Source organism: Ambystoma mexicanum, chromosome 11, assembly GCF_040938575.1.
Source record: "Ambystoma mexicanum isolate Mex_15411 chromosome 11, UKY_AmexF1_1, whole genome shotgun sequence".
Lineage (NCBI taxonomy): Eukaryota > Metazoa > Chordata > Amphibia > Caudata > Ambystomatidae > Ambystoma > Ambystoma mexicanum.
In genome coordinates, this window is record NC_090934.1 from 991,309,364 (window position 1) to 991,331,056 (window position 21,693).

The window sequence follows — 21,693 nt, forward strand, 5'->3', positions numbered from 1 at the left end:
GAAATGGCTACCACTTGCAAAGAAGGTAGCAGGCACGCAAATTACCCACTCCCCACGAGGAAGTGCCAAAAAATAAAAATACAAGACTCTTTTGAGACCTGGAAATTGGAATGAGTACGCTTTAAATCCTTTAACAAGGGCAAGTCTGGTGCCAGCAACCACGGTAATTCCAGCTCCAATAACGTATATTAAATTTGCTACAGTTAAAAAGCTTGTAGTAGTAATACATTATTGGCTTCTCTCAGCTAGCCTAACATCTGACGTGCTGAAATGTGAAAGCCGCCTGCGCACATTTCTGACCTCTCCCCAGTGTGGTTATCACTAGCATTGGGTATGCCGCCCAAATCCCGCCCTATGTGGAGGATGTCCTCCTCTATGCTGTTAGACACAAGCCTGACATCCTCCACGACAAGAGAAATGTCTTCTTCATTAATAATACTGATTCTGTGTCTTTTTTTCCACAATTCAGGAAGCATTTAAAGTCCATATGCTTGAGGAAATATTGTCATGGTCGGTTGGGACACACAAGACCCACAGATCAGACCTATGGGATATTGAAGCTCAGATACAGCGGTTTTAAAATGAATATAGGGTGACTAAGAACAGGGCTCTGTTGGGAATGATTAAAGGTAACCTGTTCGAATTCCACGAACTGGTGGAGAAGGAGGTATAGTGCATATCTAAGCCGGTTCCTGCTCGTAGATATGGGGAGGTGGATAGTCCTGGGAGGTCCATAGCCCGGACCATCAGGGTGGAGAGTAATGCGCATTTAATCATTGGAATTATGGGGGCGGCTGGCAATGTTCTCACCACTGAAGGTGAGATTAATTTGGAATTTAAAAATTATTATATGGCATTGTATACTAATGATGAAGCATGCTCGCAAGAGAGTTTTATGGCATATTTGGGAGACTTTGTCCTCCCACAACTCCCGGAGAAGGCGCAACTGCCACCCGACTTACCTGTGACCATCGAAGAGGTGGTTGACGCTATAACAATGCTGGTGTCTAAAGCACCTGGGTCAGATGGCCTGGATGTGGAATTATATACAGAATTCACGGTAAACTTGGCACCGCATTTCTGGAAATAGGGCAACTTCCATCATCCCTGAAAGAAGCAATTATCACTGTGTTATTAACATACAACACCCACCAGACGATGGAGCTTCATATTGGCCACTGTCATTAATAAATGTAGACGTGAAAATCTTCACCAAAATCCTGGCATCTAGACTCCTCCCATATCTGTTATTACTGGTGCATCCCGATCAGTCAGGATTTATTCTGACTCCGTCCACTGTGCTAAACTTGATGGGACTATTTTGTATTATGTCACAAATAAACCTGCATGCTTGAGCAGTGGCAGCCTCATTAGATGCTGAGAAGGTTTTTGATTCCGTTTCCTGGAAATACCTGTTTGTGGTGCTCTTGCGATGCAGGTTCAGTCAGCATTTTCTCAGCTGTGTCCAACTCCTATATTCTCATCCCACAGCGAGTGTCTGCACTAATAACACATTATCCTAGGGTATGCAGTTGGGGAGGGGGACACGTCAGGAGTGCCCACACCCTCCTCTGCTTTTTGCACTTACAATAGAGCCATTAGTGGCTCTATTATGGGCGAAACATGGCCATAGGTGCATACGTATAGCGGGACCGCCACAGATGATTTCATTGTATGCTGAAGATATGTTGCTATATGTATGGGACCCTGAATATCCTGTGCATGAATTCACAGGATATTCAGGATACAGAGTCAACAGGACCACTTCAGAGTTGTTTCCTTTAACTGATGCTACCAGCAATTCTCCCTGATTTGATGGGGTTCCCGCACATTTAAAATATCTTGGCACTAAGGTTTCTAGAGCGTTGCAATCACTCTATGAAATTGAAAGTATTTTCCAGTCTCCCAAGGACGAAATATGGTTGCCTCTCCTTACTTAAAATGATAGTGCTTGCTAAGTTGTTTTATTTATTTTGTAATATACCCATCTTGCCTGGTCAGGCGTTTTTCACAACACTGAGATCTCTGGCAATACAACTTCTTTGGGGGGCCGGTGTGGCCAGGGTATGTTGGGAAAAGTTGGTGGCGCCATATGAGCGTGGGCGATTGGCTGCACCAGATTTTTAATTATATTATCTTGTTGCCCAGGCACAATTTGCTGGATATTGGTATTGTTCTTCCTCAACTGTTGCACATTTGCCACAGTAACATTATGGGGCGGCATATCTTCAGGGACAGATACTCCTGCACGTTTGATACCATGCAAACCACAGTAAATGCTTGATCCAGGCTTCTTTGTATTTTTTACAGTCTAATATAATAGGAATGTACCGTTATGGAACTTCCGAGGTATTGCCCCATCGTTTGATGGTGATATAAGGTGGGCCTGGGACAAAGGGGAGAAATTGGTGCTTGGGGACTGTGGCGAAACTCCGGATGTTGTCACTTCTCTTCTAGGGGGAGCCCCTTCACATGATGTCAGGCCGCTACCCGATAGTTCCCCTGGCAGTGGTACTCAGCGAGTGGATCTCAAGGGGAGGGAAGCCCACTATAGGATTAGTGATGACCTGGGGAGAACATGGTATCCCCATAGCCCACCTAACCCCAACACACCTTCCTACCCCCACCAACACTTTCCCCAGTGTTCCTATATGTCTCTGTCATGCCACCAATATAGGAAGTACCAGGATGAGGAAGAGTGTGGAGTCCTCAAGGAACATGTATCCCTTAAGTACTGAGACGAGGGAGAGACCAATTGATTAACTGGAAGACCTAAAGATCAGTACTGGGACAAAGAAGCATTCATGCGAACCCGAATGAACAGTCAAGTTGTTTCCGAAAGCTAATTGAGCAAAACCCATTAAAAGCTGAAAGGAAGAGAGGCCCTGCCTAGAGGAACTTTGAGCGTGGGGAACGCTCGGCTCAGCAAAGGACCCGAGCAGTTGCAGGAGAGCTTACCGGCAGGTGGAGAGGCTCTTACCTGGTTCAACGTGGAAGGACCATCTGGTGAAGCCAATCAGCGGACCGCCTGACCAGCCAAGCAGAAGCACTGTATGGTTGCAGGAAGGTGCACCCACTGAGAATCTGTGAGTGCCGCGGAAATGCCACAGCATGCTGGAAGAGCGGACAAACCTAGAGAAGCCTGAAGCAGAGGGCGGTGTGGTATCATGCCTTCCTTACACCAATGAAGATGGACACAAATGAGGCACAGTTCAAGAGTCTTTATTTTGCATAGATGGGCTGGTAGAAAGCCTATCTAACCCTATATCGAAGGATGGGAGCAAGCTCAACCACCAAATAATAAATAACGCAGTCCTAGTAGTGTCTTGTGAAATCAAAATGGTCTATACCAAAAAAAACTATTGCCAATCCTTAATCTATAACAAATGAAGGAAAAATGTGTATGTAAAAGAAAACCGTGTGCAAGAAAATGTGTATCAGGCTGACGGAACAGTGGGGTTCCCTTACCCACGTTTTCAGCATGGGATAGGGGGCACACACGGGCTTTGGAACACTTTCTGGCTTCTTTGGCTCGAGGATGCAGTGCAGGATATAAGCCAGGGCCTTCCGCGACAAAGTCTCTTTCCAAAACAAAGTCTCTCATTTGCAAAATGTCTGGACACACAAAACAAGGTTCCTTCTCTTTAGGCTCTCAAAGTTCGCAAGGCTCAGGTTCACCATTCATACTGGATCTCAATAGGTCTCCCTCGGTCGGGCTTGTGCCCTTTAAACACTAGATTTGTTCATAGGTCTTCCTCTGTCAGGCTCGCACCTCTTTCAACAAGAAGTACTTCATTCCACGTAGGTCTCCCTCAGCCAGTCCTCACAAACAAAAACACTGGTTTGGGTTTCCTTCCACTAAACTTCCAATTCCTTCAATTTACAGTTTCTCACAGTCTAAACTGTTTGTCTAAAACAGAGACTTTCGATTGGGCACATTAACTATGCCTGACCACTCTGTTACTCTGTAGCATCTATGCACAGTTCAAAAACGATAGGCAAGGTGCAGATGTCTTCTAGCTTGTATTTTCCCTACATGTCCCATAATGCAATGTTTCTTATGGTTAAATAGTGGATTTCATGCTCACAAGAAAGGTTCATATATTTCTGACAAGTTATCGCTTCAGCCTCACATGCGGGTGTCCCCTCACTCAAACTCAACAGCCACGTGATGCTTTCAGGAAAAGCCTTACTGCTCTCAAATCTAAGGTCAGGGTCTCGCCACTTGCTCATCTGTCTCCCTGGGGATCAACATACACCCAGGGAAAGCAGCTGCTGTGAGCAGCTCCCCATGCTTTTTGGCGCTCTCTCCAGGTTGCAAGCCTCCAGCCACACCGGGTCAGCGTTTCGGCGTCCTGTTTGCCCTTGGCCCAAGTAGCAAGTGGGGCTGGGATTGAGAAGGGATACCCTGCTGGGCTCAGCCACGCAGCCTCCCTTCAGTTCTCCCAACTGCTGCTCCCTGTTCTGCCAGGAACTCCACCTTTCATACACCTGGGTTTCTTTAACAGGCTGCAGGTGTGAGTAGAGGGCTGGGTCTGCCTGTCCTTTGTAAGGAACGCATGGTATCGAAGTAAGATAGACACAAATGACCACAGTTCAAGGGTGTTTATTGAACTTTATCAAGGGTGTGATAAACGCCTATCTAAACCTAAATCTAAAGATGGGAGCAAGCTACGACCATCATACAATAATTATGCAGTCCTAGAGGAGTCTCGTAAAAAAAAAAAGGGCTTATGCTAAAAAACCTATTGCCAATCTTTACTGCTAAGTTACAAATAGTGTGGGGAAATGTTCATGAAAAAGAAAGAAGGGTCCACAAAATGATAAGTTAGGATTTCCATGCCGTTGGCCTTCCTTTCCCACATTTTCAGAACGGGACAAGGTGTTTCACTCGAGCATAGCACACTCTTGGGCTTCTTCTGCACGAGGACACAGTTCTATCACAAGCATCAGGGGCTTCTATGCCGAAGTCTCTTAAGTTATCAAAAGTCTCTTGATCCATAGGGCTTGATGTATCAAACAAACAAAAACTTCCTTTCCAAGTATTCAAGTAGGGCGATTCACTTTTCACCCTGGATTCCCATCATCCTGGCTCAGATCCCTTTTCTACCACAATGTTTAGTTTGGATCCCCCTCTTCCGGGCTCAGATCCTCTTTTCCAATGCTTATAGAATATCTTTTCTCAGGTGACTCACAGTTCACCCTGGATCTGCCTCAGATCCCTTTTATACAATTAGTCTCCCTCAGATGGGCTCAGACCAATTACAGTTCGTATTAACTATGGAAGACTTTCGAATGTGCACAGGGTTTGGCTTGACCCATTGCAGGACCACTTCGATTTCACAGTTCACAATTTTACACTCTCAGCTGGATGCCTAACAGAGACATTTGAATGAGCACCCACATGGTGCTACACCACTCTGTATATGGCATCTACCTTGGTTTCAAAAGTTCAGTCACTCCATGGATATTCAATTATATTTTGCGTCACACATCACATACGCCTACAGTCTATTATTTGTAGATTGCTTCATACAATACTGACTTTATTGGAGCGGCTTTGTTGTAGGAGCCAAGGACAGTACCATGGTGACAATCGCTCCTCCCCGCCTTGGCTATCGATGCGGGAGAGCCCCGGGTACCTTCAACATACAATGCACCTCGCTTCAGCTTTAAATTTCCAGTCTTATGTTCCTTGTTCTCAAGGGCTCGTGAAAGTAGCATTTTTCTTCCTCTGAACAGGCCAAGGGCAATTCCCTCCTTACAACCCTATCTGGTTTTGCCGCATTTTTCCTTGTGTTAAACTGCCATCTTGGAACTGCTACTTCCTCGTGTGTTTTGCCTTGCTCAGAGTGTGCTTTTGTGCTCCGCCTTTTATCCGTGTGAGGAAGTGTGATGGAAGTCAGGTGTGTGTAATTATCAGTAAATGCCTGACTCTGTCTGACCCTTGTGTTGGGACATGTCAGGTATATGGCTGGGGTGTTAGTCTGTTTTCTCTCACAGTGAGCTTCCATGAAACAGTGTTTGGGTCAGGAAAGGGGAGGGTCGAGTTCCTAGGTATCCTACGTGGTAAGATGGGGAAAGGGTGTTACAAGGAAGGGGATACCGCATCTCACCCTCTGATGTCCCACTTCCACTTCCACTCCCAGAGGACCCCTCATCCAGGTGATCCTCCCGCAATGGTCCACCCACAGGAACTGGATCCAAAAGCGATTGCCATGTCCTGGCCACCTGGATGACAGATCCCTGGGGACTGGCGGGTGAGACACCTTGAGGTTTCCCACACCTTGCCTGACTATTAGTGGGACAGTCCAGAATTAACATGGCACAGTCTGTCTTCTGTCTCTCAGTGTGGTTTTGAGTAATCTTTATTCTTCTTAGTCACCTCCTCTTCTTCTTAGTGATTTTCGAAATTGGGGAGGTGGAGTTGTGATGAAATAGTCCTTTAAAAGGAAGAATGGGTGTGATGGTGATTGAGCGATTGATCCTGGTTGGTCTCAATGGGGCAGGGCCACTGCATATTACTAGAGCACGGGTTCACAATTTAAGGCCCGTGGGCCAGTTGCGGCCCGCCATGCAGTTTTGTCTGGCCCGCGAGGAACAAAGACTTTCCTAATGGAGGGCCCGCAAGCAGTATCGGCCCCCCTTCATTAGGAAAGTCTTTGCAACTCTTCCAGGCCAGACAAAACAATGGCCCTCATTGGCTCAGGGCACACGCACCACGTGGCTCATACAAGTCACATAGTGCATGGTTGCTGCACCAATGGAGGGCCAGCACTACGGCTGGCGTGGCCAGTAAGGCTTGATCCCAGAAAGCATTTCAGCCTTGCCCCGCCCACGCACAGCCGTAGTGCCAGAGACCTCGCCAGCGTTCCAGCTAGCCTGCCTTCCAGCACGTCCGGTAAGTACGGGGCGGGTGCGCTGTTTGCTTGTTTGTGTTTGTGTGTCGGGTCTGTCCTGCCTGTATGTTTGTGTGTGTATGTTGTGATGCAGGGGTGGGGGGGGGGGGGAGGGGTGTCGGGTCTGCTTAAGTGTTTGTTTTTGTGAAGTGCAGTGTATGTTGAGATGCAGGGGTGGGGTGTATGTCGGGTATGCCTGAGTGTTTGTTTTTGTGAAGTGCAGTGTATCTTGAGATGTGGGGGGCGGGGGGGCGGTGTCGGGTCTGCATGAGTGTTTGTTTTTGTGAAGTGCAGTGTATCTTGAGATGTGGGGGGCAGGGGGGCGGTGTCGGGTCTGCATGAGTGTTTGTTTTTGTGAAGTGCAGTGTACGGTGAGATGTGGGGGTGGGAGGTGTGTCGGGTCTGCCCGAGTGTGTGTTTTTGTGAAGTGCTGTGTATGTTGAGATGCGGGGCTGAGGGGTGTGTCGGGTCTGCCTGAGTGTGTGTTTCTGTGAAGTGCTGTGTATGTTGAGATGCGGGGTGGGGGTTCAGGTCTGTATGGGTGCATGGTTTATTGGTGTATGCGTGTGAGTTTGTATGCCGAGTTGGGGGTTGGGGGGCTCAGGTTTATATGGGTGCTAAGTGTATTGGTGTATGCTTGTGAGTTTGTATGCTGAGTTGGGGGCTTCGGTTTGTATGGGTGCATGGTGTATGCTTGCGAGTTTGTATGCTGAGTTGGGGGTTAGGGGTCTCAGGTTTGTATGGGTGCATAGTGTATTGGTGTATGCTTGTGAGTTTGTATGCTGGGCTGGGGGGCTCGGGTTTGTATGGGTGCATGGTGTATTGGTGTATGCTTGTGAGTTTGTTTGCAGAGGTGGGGGGCTCGGGTTTGTATGGGTGCAAGGTGTATGCTTGTGAGTTTCTATGCTGAGTTGGTGGTGGGGGTTCGGATCTGTATGGGTGCATGGTGTATGCTTGTTAGTCTGCATGCAGGGGTGGGAGTGGGGGTTTGGGGTCTGTGTGCGTATGTATGCAAAGTGCATGCTTGGTGGCATGAGGCATAGTGTTTGGTTGGGGGCCATGTGGCATAGTGTTTGGTTGAGGGGTGGGAGCCATGGGGCATAGTGTTTGATTGGGGGTGGGGCCATGGGACATAGGGTTTGGTTGAGGGGTGGGAGCCATGGGGCATAGTGCTTGGTTGAGGGGTGGGGTGCCATGGGGCATAGTTTTTGGTTGGGGGTACGGAACATGGGGCATAGTGTTTGGTTGGGGGGTGGGGAGCATGGGGCATAGTGTTTGGTTGGGGGCCATGGGCATAGTATTTGGTTGAGGGGTGGGCCATGGGGCATAGTGTTTGGTTGAGGGGTGGGGGCCATGGGGCATGGTGTTTGGTTGGGGAGTCGGGTTCATGGGGGATAGTGTTTGGTTGAGGGGTGGGGCCATGGGGCATAGTGTTTGGTTGAGGGGTGGGGCCATGGGGCATAGTGTTTGGTTGGGGTGTGGGGGCCATGGGGCATAGTGTTTGGTTGAGGGGTGGGAGCCATGGGGCATAGTGTTTGGTAGAGGGGTGTGGGCCATGAGGCATAGTGTTTGGTTGAGGGGTGGGTGTCATGGGGCATAGTGTTTGGTTGGAGAGTGGGGTCATGGGGCATAGTGTTTGGTTGGAGGTAGGGGCCATGGGGCATAGTGTATATATTCTTTTTCCATGTGTTTAATAAAAATTGGGGGCAGAAAAGGCCTCCTGCCACGCCGCGCCACGCCTACTGCCCCACCCACATTTACTTTTCGGCCCACTATAGCCATCATGTAAGGTACTTTCGGCCCTCTGTGAAAATCAGTTATGCACCCCTGTACTAGAGGTATTCATTCTAGTTGCAGTACAGGGGTAACTAAGTGGCGAAAGGGAATTAGGGAGTTGTTTCCGGTCATGACGGTCGATAGCTTGTGCACGGACAGGTCAGAAAAGAAGGGATATAATAAATGTCCTCTGGGTTTAGAAGTGGGGGACTAGCTTACTTTTAAGGGTCAATAGATGGTTTTGATTTCCCATTGGTTGTTTTCTCATTCCCTTTTCTAAGTTAAAGAGATTGGGTGCGACAGGATTCTGCTGACAACATCCTCCAAAGACAGAGGGGATATCAGGTAGGGGCGTGTCGGACAATAGGGGGGAATACCGCATCTCACCTGAGGGAATTCCTCCAACCGTCATCAAGGATCCCCGTCCAGGTGTTCCTCCCGCACTGGTCCACCCACAGGGTCTGGTTCCAAAGGCGATGCCGTGCCCTGGGCACCTGAACAAAGAATCACTGGGGCCTATATGTGAAACCACCCTCAGGTTTCTCACAGCGGAGAACGCCAACACCAGCCAGGTGGAGATGGTAGAGACACTAAAGTCACAAGAGATACTGGGGGCAGTTGGAAGGGGTACCAGAAGGCACTGGCAGATGCTGAAGATACAATATTGGGGCCTAAGGGAAGCCCTTGGGGCACATGCTAAGGCCACCCGAGCAAAAAGGAACTGCAACACCAAGGCGAGAGAATCCCACTGGTATGGCACCTGCATCCTCTTATGAAGATCAACCCCAGTCATCTTCATAGTCACAGTACCTCGCAGGATAGTTAACCAGGAGGAACACAGGTCTGGGACCCGCATCCATAAGATTGGGATCTCATGTGAAAGGGCTTGGGGGAAGTCATTCCGCCCAGCTCTAGTAAACTGGAAGCAAGGAGATCTCAGAAGAAGGAAACAATACCTCTTGGTGTTTTCCCAGAAGATTTTGTATATAGAAACCAGCCACAGGAAGGCCTGCGGAAGGGAGCCATTCCCCAGTCTCTGTGAGGACATTGAGAATCATGTACCTGGAGAAGGGGGGCATTCTCCAGGAACTGTGAGAAACCCGAGGACATTCTCACATCTACTCCCCTTGGGTCCTCTATGGAGGTGACCAGGGAAGGGCCGTCACATTTTTTATCCCAACCCTCAGGGAGGATCAACTGGGTGGAGGGTTCTTGGGGATTGGATGTGGGATACACTTAGGTGAGACATGGTATTACACATTTTCCTTTGAGAAAGAAACCCCTATCTCAGAGGCGAGTTAAGGGATATTGTTGCCCATGCTCCCTTGTCCAGGAGAAGAACAGGAGAGATTATTCACCCCAACATGTGAGAACATGTGAAAAAGAGGAGAAGAAGAATTGCGAATGAGGTATCTTGGGATAGACCACAGTATCCCCCTTTTCCTCATAACAACCTACTGTAAGTGCAGCATGGTATCAAAATCAGATAGACACAAGTATTCACAGTTCAAGGGTGTTTAATAAACTGTAAAAATGGGTGAGGTAAACGCCTAAACTAACCCTAAATCTAAGATGGGAGCAAGCTACAACCATCAAACAATAATAAAGTCCTAGTGGAGTGTAGTCAAATAAAAAGGGCCTGCACGAAGAAAAAAAATCTATTGCCAATCCATACCACTATGCTATAAAAGAGTGTGGGATAATGTTCAGAAGAAAAGAAGTCCGGATGCTATGGTCGGGGTCTCCCTTCCCCACGTTTGAAGCACGGGACAAGGCAGGACTCTCGAGCACAGCACACTTCTGGGCTTCTCCAGTCTGAACTCGCAGTTCCTTTTCCACTATCAGGGCCTTCTCTGCCCAAATCTCTTTTATGCAAAAGTGTCTTGCTTCAGAGGACCTGATGTATCACAAATAACAAACAAACAGTTCCTTTTATAAATCTTTAGGTTGAGCTATTGTTCTTCACCCGAGGATCCCCCTCAGCCGGACTCCGGTTCCTTTCACAATGTCAGCCTCCCTCAATCGGGCTCAGACTAACGTCACCACAATGCAGTTCACTTTAGCTTTTAAATTCACAACATGTCAAAGACTTTTGAATGTATAAGGGATTTGACGTGACCATTGTATGACCACTTTGACATCTTACGACAGCCACACCTAGGGCCTCTTGATTCTCGCAGTTTTCTTAATTCAACATTTCCTCCTTGTTCAGGAGTAGGGCATTAGAGTCTTTCGAAGGAGCGCCTACGTGGTGCCAGGCCACTCTAACACTGATGCCTCATTTGTTCACAAAAAGATGTTTGTCTATCATCTTCTTTCCTTTATACAAATGTTGCCACTGCAACCTGAAGCTTAGCACAGTCCAGTCGATATCAGGTTACTCAGACTCACCGGATGTGCTGAACTCCTTGGCTTTTCTTCCACTGGCATCAAGGATCGTACCATGCTCTTTTCCCCACCCTAGCTATCAGTGCGGCAGGGCCCCATCTACCGTTTACATCTGCGTTTACATCTGCCACACCAATTGCCAGCTGCGATTCCTAGTCTTACCATTCTTTCATCGAAGGCTTTGCCGGTCTGGGTTGAAAAGGGCAAGGGCACGTCCCTCCTTGTCGCCCTTTCGATTTTCACCGCCTTTCTCCTTCACTTGAACTGCCATCCCGGAATAGCTGCTGCCTTGTGTGTTCACCTTCCTCAAAGTATGCTCTTGCACTCCGCCTTTTATCCCTGTGGAGAACGGAAAGGGCCGTCAGGTATGTGTAGTTGTCTGCAATTGCCCGACTCTCCCTGACCCATGTGTTGGCACATGTCAGGTAAACAGCTCTGGTGTTAGTCCGTTGTCTTTCGCGTTGTGAGAAAGTGTTCATGTATAAAAAGGGGTCGGGGGGATTCCAAATATCCTACAGGGTAGGATGGGGAAAAGGTGTCATAAGGAAGGGGGTACCGCATCTCACTCTTAAGTGTCCCACTTCCACTCCCCGAAGACCCCATCCAGGTGATCCTCCCCCACTGGTCCACCCACAGGAACTGGATCCAATAGCGATGTCTGTGTCCTGGCCACCTGGATAACAGATCCCTGGAGACTAGCGGGTGAGACGCCTTCAGGATTCTCACACCGCCAAACTTTTTTGCAACCTTTTTGGGTCATTGTAAGACAGTTCCCCTTTATTCCCCTCTTGGGGCATCTAATGGTACTGAGATGAGGAAAGAGCAACTCAGAGTTAGAAACATTAAACACTCTTCACAGTTCAGTACGGATATGAGAAAGAAAAACACTTAAGAGTTAGGAACATTACACACATTCCCCACTTTAATACTGGGACGAGGAAGGAACAACTGAGAAATGCACACCATTTACTCTCACCACTCTGGTACTGGGACAAGGAAGATGAAGGAAGGTCAGGCATGTCCCTATAATCAGAACCATGCCGTCTTAATTAATGAAGGACACCTGCAGCCCATTACAGGACTGCAGGTGTATAAGAAGTGGACTGCAGAGGCACGGAGAGAGAGAAGGAGAAACAGGGGAACAGGGCAACAGCAGGAGGAGCAGTGTGAGAAGGTGAGATGCCGAAACACCACTCAAGAGCCCATGAGTCCTACTGTTGGGACTCTTCAGGGATAAGGTCCCTCGAAAGGGAAGGCGGCCAGCAGCAAAAGTTGTCAGGAAGAGGAGGTGAAGCTGCACACGAGAGCCGGAGGAAGCAAAATAACGCACCTAGCGAACAGGCTTTCGCGGCTGAGGGAAAAACCACACAGGAAGCAGCTGCCGAAGTGGGTAAGTGTCAAAAGACACCAGAAACACCTGAGCACTCAAGTAAGCATGCATAACATAGCGGTCCCTGAAAACTGGAAAAGTTGATACTATTAAACCGAATGAAATTGGCAAAGCTGCCATTAATGAACATGAAAATGAACTGAAACCCGCAAAGTTGCATTTTCCGAACACCAAATTGAATGCGAACTAAATAAAACAAACAAGTCTACGTTTATTGAATATTGTACTGAATGAAACAGGCTAAGCAGTCTTTATTAAATACCAAATTGAATGAAACAAGTAAAGCTACACTTACCGATTGCTGAACTGAATGAAAGTCACATTGCCCTTATTGACTACTAAATTGAATGAAACCAGCAATGATAGACTTATTGAACATTGAAATGAAAGAAACTCAGCAAAGATACATTTATTGAATAAGGAACTGAATGAAATATGACAAACTTGCATCTATTGAATATCAAAGTGAAAGGAAAGCCAAAAGACTCTCCATTTTGAATAATGAATGATATTAAACAGTACAACTACTTTTATTAAACAATGAACTGAATGCAAATGGGAAATTTCACTGAAAAAAAGGCTCTGAAGGCAAAGTTGGATAAACGCAAGAGAATGGATTTATTAAGCGACAAAATAAAGAAAAAGGAGGCCAGGTGAAATCAAAGTCCTTAAGATTCATCACAACTTACAACACGGAGGCTAGCAAGCTAAGACAGATCCTTAACAAACACTGGAATATTTTGACCACAGATGAAGATCTCAAACCGTTTCTATCAACAACTCCGTGGCTCACGTTCAGGAGAGCACCTAATCTTAAAAACAAACTCTGTCCTTCACACTTCTCTGAACACAAGAAAAAGAAAGGTTTACAACAACTATGGACTGGAGAGAAGTTAAAAGAGTTCTACAAATGCGGCACATGTAAGATGTGCAACTATGCCATCAATGGACTAAAAGAGTGTACTAAAGCCAACGGCACTCATTACAAAATTAAAGACTTTCTAAACTGCAATACAAACTTTGTGATTTATGCCATCAAATGCGCATGCACTAAAACCTATATACGGAGTACCATCAGACCTATGAAAACAAGAATTTATGAACATATAAGAACAATTAAACTTCATGATACACGTTACCCATTGAGTAAACATTTTTTGGAAAACCACAAAACAGCAGATATTGATATAAGATTTTATGGAATTGAACAGATCAACAGTCATGAGAGAGAAGGAAATAGAGAAAAGGAGCAACGAAAACGTGAAGCATTTTGGATATTTTCCATGGATAGCATCAATGGGGGTCTCAACGCGGACCATGAATTACATAATTTTTTGTAAAACTGTATTGTATTTATGTTACATATGACTGTGTCATCTGCAATGAGTCTCCCTCCCATCTCTGAAGCAATATTTTATGTATTTAACCTCAGACCACACCAAAGGTTACTATAATTAATATTATCACATTTTGAGAATAGGTATCGAAAGACGAATCTCGAGCAAAACGCTGAAGTCTAGAGAATCTAACCTCCAGACTCCATGAGCAACATTAATAACATAAGTTTCATAAAAACTCATGTTAATCTTATTAGACTGAATTGGATGCCCGCTCTAACTAAAGTGGATCAAAAACAAAATGAGATAAGATTGATTTTCTATAAATACATTTTTTTTAATTTTTTAATGTGGTTACGTAAACTTCTTGAATTACCGGGACAATTATGCTCCCATTAAACTTACGATCACTATCATTATTGTCAATCTATATTAATGTATAAACAAAAGAGGGAATTCACCTATCACAATATATTTTCGTATAAGCAACTTTAGATTAAACATGACGATCAAAATAATTATTCACATTAGTAACTTTGGAGCAAACACGACTCCAAGATGGCGCCCCCACATCTACATGGCCAATAGATGTGGGGAGTAGAAACGCCATCACGATGCCATAGGTCTAATCCAAAATGGCGTTTATCGCCGTAACGCGTGATGTCATCACGCTAAAACGCGTTTTTTGTCACCACGCTGAAACGCGTGACATTATCACGCTGCTTTTCAAAAACGTATAAAAAGCGGGCACCTCTTCACAGACAGCAGCAGCCCGGGATCCAGATCAGAACCACATACTAAGCAAGAGCCAAAAACAAAGAGGTAAGACCAGGAAGCTTTGAGTCTATGATAGTAGATTCTTATCTTTTTTTAAAAATCAGCCACTTTTGTAACTTGGTAATTTAATTGAAATTTAGCTCTATGTAACTTTCTAAACAAAACAATTCTGTCCTTATTTTTAGGGACTGCATTTAAAAAAAAGGGAAATATTAGAAGTAAAGACTTCAGTACGTTTCCTGAAACATTAGAATTGCAGCAAATCAGCACAGGAAACCGATTTTTTGACAAAAACAAAGCATTCTAGAAACAAGATTTACGTAAAGTAAGCGCTCTTCTTTTGTATTTAATCTATTTGGATCATAACATTTCTCAAATGAAACTTTTTAAAAATAACATTTGAGACCATTTATATCTTGTATAAATGATAGGATTCTTGCAATATATATATAGAGGCTTAAATAACTATATAACAAATGTATGAACATATGAGATGAATCAAAATCTCCAACACATGACTGAAATGTATTTCTTTGTTTCTTTTTCTTTTACTTCTTGTTCGCTCAATTGTACTCAAAATATGAAGCTCACCTCCTGATGAGCCACTGTATTAGCAAGTGGTGAAACACGTGTAGAGGTCATTAAACAAAGCACAATGAATAAAATCTTCATTGGAGTGCCAGTCACCACAGTGTTTTGGAATTTCTTTTGGTAAAGTTGGAGTCTAAGTCAAGTCACCACTTGTTTGGCTGAATATTGAATTACTCAAGGGAACCTGGAAGTTCCTGGTTGCGTGACCTATAATGGATGGAGTGGTCTAACAACTGTGCCAAGACCAGAGAACCATATTTTCCAACAAGGACGTTTGCTGTTATGTTGAAGAGCAAAGCTATCATTGGTGCATATAAGGTTTGGTGAGGAGAACCCTGAACTGTGAAGAATTGTTGAAACGTTGTCTAAAGAACCAAGCCTCAAGATACTCCTTTTTGTTTAATTCTTTAATATTGAACTTGGGGAAGGGAATCCTGAGATGTGCTGCCCTGGATCTATATTGAGCTTGAGGAAGAGCAATCGGACCTGGATAAAAAGCTGGAATTTGTTGATTTCAAGTCCACCAGAAAGTAAATTGAACAATATAACAAACATGCTGAGATTTGGGGAAAAGAAGCTGAAGAAAAAGCCTGAGCTGTAGATAGCTCAGAACTTTCACTTTAGAACATTGTTTAGTTTATGGTTGACATCACTTCACATTGCTTTGTTTTAGTCATGAGGGATAGCATAGGTTTTGGGCACAGACCGACTTTTCAGTTGAACTTTCTGACCCAGACGTTCTTTAGTTTCTTTAGGTAGGTAAATCCCACCTTAGTATAGGGAAAGTTAGGTCTTACACAATCCTGAACTTTTTATAATAAAACATTTTGTTATACCTTGAATCTTCTATCTGTGTCTCCTTCCATGATGCCAACCTCCCAGAACACAATAGTGAATTACAACAATGTTCAAGAAGGAATAATGTTTAAGTTGCGACTTTTTCTTTTGCATTGGAACTGAACCCTTAAGCCACTACAAACTGGAACTTTGCTTCCTCAGAAAGGAACTCGGACCTGGAGAAGGGAGTCATTCTCACAGGCGAAATTCAATTGGAACTGTGGCTCATCATCCAGAAGAATGGAGTCATTCTTCTAGACCACGAAGACCCACTACCCTTTTCTTATTAGTTATACGCTTGAGGGATATAAGTAGGTATTTTGCCACAACCGTGTATTCTTTTAATTTACTTGGACATTCTGACTGACTCATTAGTTCTATTATTAAAAGCAGGGAAACCCCTCTTAGAGTTAGGGAGAGTTAGGTTTCCTCTTTATTTTTGCCTGAATGACAGTCTTTGCCAATCACCATGCTACTATTGTGTCCGACTCGTACTTCAACCTTGCAGGACTTATTTCTGGAGGGGCACTTTTTATCACTATGCTACTTTACAAACAAACTAGGGAATAATCCTACAAAGATACTTCAATATTATTGCATGGAGCATCAGTTCAGCAGCTATGGCCATCCTTTCTGCTAGTACTGGCGGCTCATCCATGTATTGAAGCAATCGTGGTGGGAGGAATCCAAGCGTATGTCTCCAAGCTTTATAGTGTCCTCCGGGCCAATCAGCCTTTTAAAATTGGCGTGCGCTCAAAATGGAGCGAGATTTGGGATTCAAAATCTCCGATATACAGTGGAAGAGATGTTGCCTGTTAACTAAAGAGGTGTCTATGAATGTCAGATATAGGCTGATTCAATTATTTAAGATTTTGAACAGTTTACACTATACACCAGCTAAGATTTCCCAATTTGCCCCTGGCACTAGTGATGCTTCTCCGAATTGTGGAACGACCCCCGCAAACATTATGCGTATGTACTGGGAATGGCCCTCTATGGCACAAGTCTGGCCCTGGGTAGCAAGTGCTTTATCAGCTATCACTGAGATCTCCTCTTACCATGTCTCCTAATAAATATCTCTTGAGAGATATTGGTGTGGTTTCAGTAGTTACTCAGAGACTCTTTAATGTATCTTGCATGGTGGCCAAAAAGTATATTCTCAGACACTGGAAGCCAAAGTCTTCCCCTAGGTTTTGCCGAATGGCTAAAAGATCTAGTCTACACTAATGAAAGGGAAGAGACCTATATTGCTACGGTAACCACCACCTGTAGGCCGAGGGATATTTGGAACCAATTGCGGATGTATTTATCACAATATGTGTAGCTGGATGGAGGTGTCCTATTGGATCTTAAGAGGGGAGCTGTTAAACGGACATTTAAAAGGTGGAGTGAGGCTCTGGTTAAATGCTGTTCTACTGATGTATATGTTGGGTATACTGAATTATGTACTATACCTGCCTTTTATGTCAAAGGAGTTTTTGTGATGTCTGTCATATGTCAAAATAAAGTTTAAAAAAAGCAAAAGCTCATGTTGGATCTTGGGATTGAGCTGGGGGACCGCCGTGAGGTGAGCAACCACCTGTCCTATCCCCTCCATCTCGGCGCCCATCTTTATGATCTTCACTGAGTGTCCTGGGAATCTGTAGCATTTACTTTAAAAAAAATTAAGTGTTCAAAGCAAGCTGGTCACCTGAATACTTCAGCTAGGAATAATGGATCTGGTTCTATTATGTTCCTTTTCCAAACTGGGGCCAAAATTATGAAGGAAGGCCGGGGGTAATCCTATAGTGCCACTAGAAGTGAAATTCTTGAACCAGCGCAAGATTAACAAAACTAAAAGCATTTTCTAAGAATGTTTTCATTAATCACCAATGAAAGCTGGGAGGTTCGAAGACGATCATATCCCATCGTATCTCCGACCATTAATCATGCTGACTTGCGATTCGGCTGAGTTATTCCTATGAACCGCTGAGCAGCTTCCGGGAAACCAAAGTATGTAGGTTTCAGTGGGAGTATGGTTGCAAAGCAGAAGCTTAAAGGAATTGACAGTAGGGCTCCAGCTGGAGTGGAGTCTACGGCTTAATTTGACTCAACGCAGAAAACCTCACCCGGCCCAGACACAGAAAGGATTGACAGATTGATAGCTCTTTCTCAATTCTGTGGGTGGTGGTGCAAGGCCGTTGATGGAGGGATTGGTCTGGTTAATTCTGATAACAAATGAGACTCATCCATGACAACTAGTTCCATGACCCCCAGCGTTTGGGGTTCAACCTCTTTGAGGAACAAGTGGCATTCAGTCACACAAGATCGAGCAACAGCCGGTCTGTGATGCCCTTGGATGTCTGGGACTGAACAGACAAGCGTGTGTCCTACCCATCAATGACAGGTGCAGATAACCCACTGTACCTCGTTCGGGATTGCTACTACCGAATGGATGGTTTAGTGAGGTCCTCGGATCGGCCCCACTGGGGTCAGCAACAGCCCTGGTGGAGTGCTGAAAAAAAGAGGAAGTAAAAGGCATAACAAGGTTTCCATAGGTGAATCTGTGGAAGGATCATTAACGGTGGAGCAGCCAGAGCGAGAACCGCTGGCCTGACCTCGATTGCATCCCAGATGCACACACATACAGTCTGTGGTGCCTCTCGTGCTTCGGTCTGCCAGCGGAGAAGTCCGTGGCCAGGGCATGAGGGGGACCAGGTGCCAGCGAGCAGGATCCCATCCATCGTAGGGGTCCGCGACCCAGCAGTTGGACAGGGATGTCTGGCAGGGTTGGGTCATCCCCAACCTCATACCAGAGAGGGAGCCCAGAGCGGCCCATTTGCTCCGAGCTGGCCCTTTGAGCCACCATGCTGGTCAGGCACTCCTGTCCCCATCCTGCTAGCTGGCGGGTGTTGGCTGGGGCCCAGCCCCATCAGAAGGGAAGTCCTGAGTGGGGGCAGCAGGAGGCGAGGGAATCCTGGCTGTTCTCTCAGGATGCCTCCCCAGCGGATGGGGGCCCGGACCGCCAGTCAAACTCTGAGCCATGCCAGGCCTACTCAATGGCTGGGTGCTGTATTTCCAGCCACCCACCACCATGGCTAAGCAATGGCCAGGTTTTCTGGTGCAGCGAGGGACCTTCACCCATGTCCAGGTACCTGGATCCCAGCCCTGTGCAGCTAGGCTGGGGTTTGAAGACTCTAACTGTCCCACCCGACCACTCCTGCCACCTCCAGCCCTGCTCTCCATCCTTCCAAAAGGGGAGCAGTCGGTCACGGTTGGGGGATGAGCCATCGGCCATTGCTGTGGGAAGCCCTGTCATGCTGCCGCAGAAGACAGTGGTTGGGCTGAGCACCTGCAACCCTGATGGTCTTGGCCGACTCCCATTTGGGGAAGCCAGATGGGGTGCCAGGCCATCTTACCACATGGGTGGGACAGGCGGTGCCGATTTGCTCCAGCAAGTTTGGGCTGATGTCTGGGGAAAAAGAAGTTGCCTAACACTCTAGGCGGTGGATCACTCGGCTAGCGCATCGATCAAGAACGCAGCTAGCTGCAAGTATTAATGTGAATTTCAGGACACATTGATCATCGACACTTTGAACACACCTTGTGGCCCTGGGTTCCTCCCGAGGCTACGCCTGTCTGATGGCCGCTTGAACGTCAATCATCTCGGGGCTGTCACCGGAGTGCAGCAGGTTCACTCACAGAGACCCCATTCTCTTCATCCCCCTATGGTCAGACCCCAATCAGTACCATCACAGGATCACTGGACCTGGCACAAAGGCTTGTTGCCGGCCTATCCTGCACACCCAGTTTCCCCACTTGTGGGCTCGTGAGGGCCAGTCGCCCAGCACACCCAAGTAGGGGTGGTGGCAGCAGACTAAAGATCCAATGTACCTTCCCCCCGGGGCAGCTGGCAGTACTGCATGTAGCGGTCTCGGTTGATGGTGTCCCAAGGCTGCCTGCATGGTATGGCCCTGGAGTGCAGGCCTCACGACTGTGTCCGGCAGGCAACCTCTCCCCAGGTGGGCTTCTGCACAGATCAGGACAGAGAACACTTGGCAGTGCCGGAGGTGCAAGGCTGGGACAACCCCTCTAACAGCACCAGGCCTGAGGCCGGGCACTCGAGCTTCGGCTCCACAACTACGACTTCAGATCAGACATAGTGACCTGCTAAATCTAAGCATATTACTAAGCGGAGGAAAATAAGCTAACCAGGATTCCCTCAGTAGCGGATGAAGTGGGAAGATCCCAGCACTGAATCTTCATCCAGCAGCAGGTGCATCAAATGTGGCGTACAGAAGAACGAATCCCCGGTGTCGCTGAGGGGGCCCAACTCCTCTCAGCAGAGGCGTTGACGCAGGATGTGAGCCAGGCCCTTCCTGTGTATCGCCCCATCTGCGATGGTTACCTCTGTGAGAAACCTGAAGGGTTCTCACCCACTAGTCCCTGGGGATCTGTCATCCAGGTGACCAGCACATGGCCATCGCTTTTTGGATCCAGTTCCTGGTGATGGACCAGTGTGGGAGGATCACCTGGAGGGGGCCTCTTCAGGGAGTGGAAGTGGGACACTGGACAGAGAAACACCGTGTCCCCTTCCCTATAAGACCTTTACCCCATCCTACCAGGTAGGATACGTAGCGATTCAAACCCCCCCCCCTTTTTCTGACACAAACACTTTCTCACACACAACTCACTGTGAGGGGAAAATGGACTAACACCGAGCCGCATACCTGACATGTCCTAACATGATGGTCAGGCAGGGTGAGTAAATTACTGATCATTACACACACCTGACTTCTATCACACTTCTCCACATGGATAAAAGGTGGAGCATGAGAGCACACTCTGGGCAATGCAAAGCACACAAGGAAGCAGCAGTTCTAAGATGCAGTTTAATACAAGGTGAAAAACGGCGAGACCGAAAAGGAATACAAAGGAAGGACCATTGACCTTTTCACCGTAAAACCATAACTTTTATCAGCCTTTGAGAATAGAAAATATAAGACCTGGAATCAAAGCTGAAGACTCCTATATTGTGTGTCAGAGGTACCCGGGGCTCCTCCGTGTCGATGGTCAAGGCGGGGAGAAGCGGTTGCTGCCATGGTACTGTCCTTGGCTCCTACAACAAAGAAAAGCCAGTGAGTTTGGGAGACTGATACCAACCCGGGATGTCTGGAACCCATAGGTGCAAGCAGCAACATTGTATGAAGGAATTTGAAGAGGACAGTGCATGAAGCACACATCGCAAGTGATGTCAACATAAGTAATGCACTAAATGAGTGACTGAACTCTGGAGCGAAGATAGATACAATAAACAGAGTGGTCTGGCACCATGTGTGTGCTCATTCGAAAGTCTCTGTTAGGTATCCAAACACAAATGGGACAAATGTAAAGGAGAGGGAATTGTAAAATCGAAGTGGTCCTTCAACGGGTCAAGCAAAACCCAGTGCACATTCAAAAATCTTCGATACCGATTTAAAATTGGGCCGAGCCCGGCTGAGGGGATCCGGGGTGAACCGTGAGTCACCGAAAGAATATCCTACAAACTTTGTACTAAAGAGATCTGAGCCTGACTGAGGGGGATAAAAAGGGAACAAACATTGTGCTGGAGAGATTTGATCCCGACTGAGGGGGATCTGGATGAATAGTGAATCACCTAAAGTGAATACTTGTAGGAATCCAAAGAGGAAAATAACTTAGCATTTTTGTTTGGTTACAT

The 21,693-nt window shown here is 46.4% G+C and overlaps 1 protein-coding gene and 1 non-coding gene across 3 annotated transcripts in view; one reads left to right on the forward strand and one right to left on the reverse strand.

Annotated features, from left to right (window-relative positions):
• Positions 1–21,693, reverse strand: part of LOC138504001 (inactive cell surface hyaluronidase CEMIP2-like) — a 721,493-nt gene that overhangs the window by 642,598 nt on the left and 57,202 nt on the right. The window lies entirely within an intron of this gene.
• Positions 19,470–19,623, forward strand: LOC138505259 (5.8S ribosomal RNA). The gene has a single exon (XR_011280086.1). It is a non-coding gene; the product is annotated as a 5.8S ribosomal RNA (ribosomal RNA).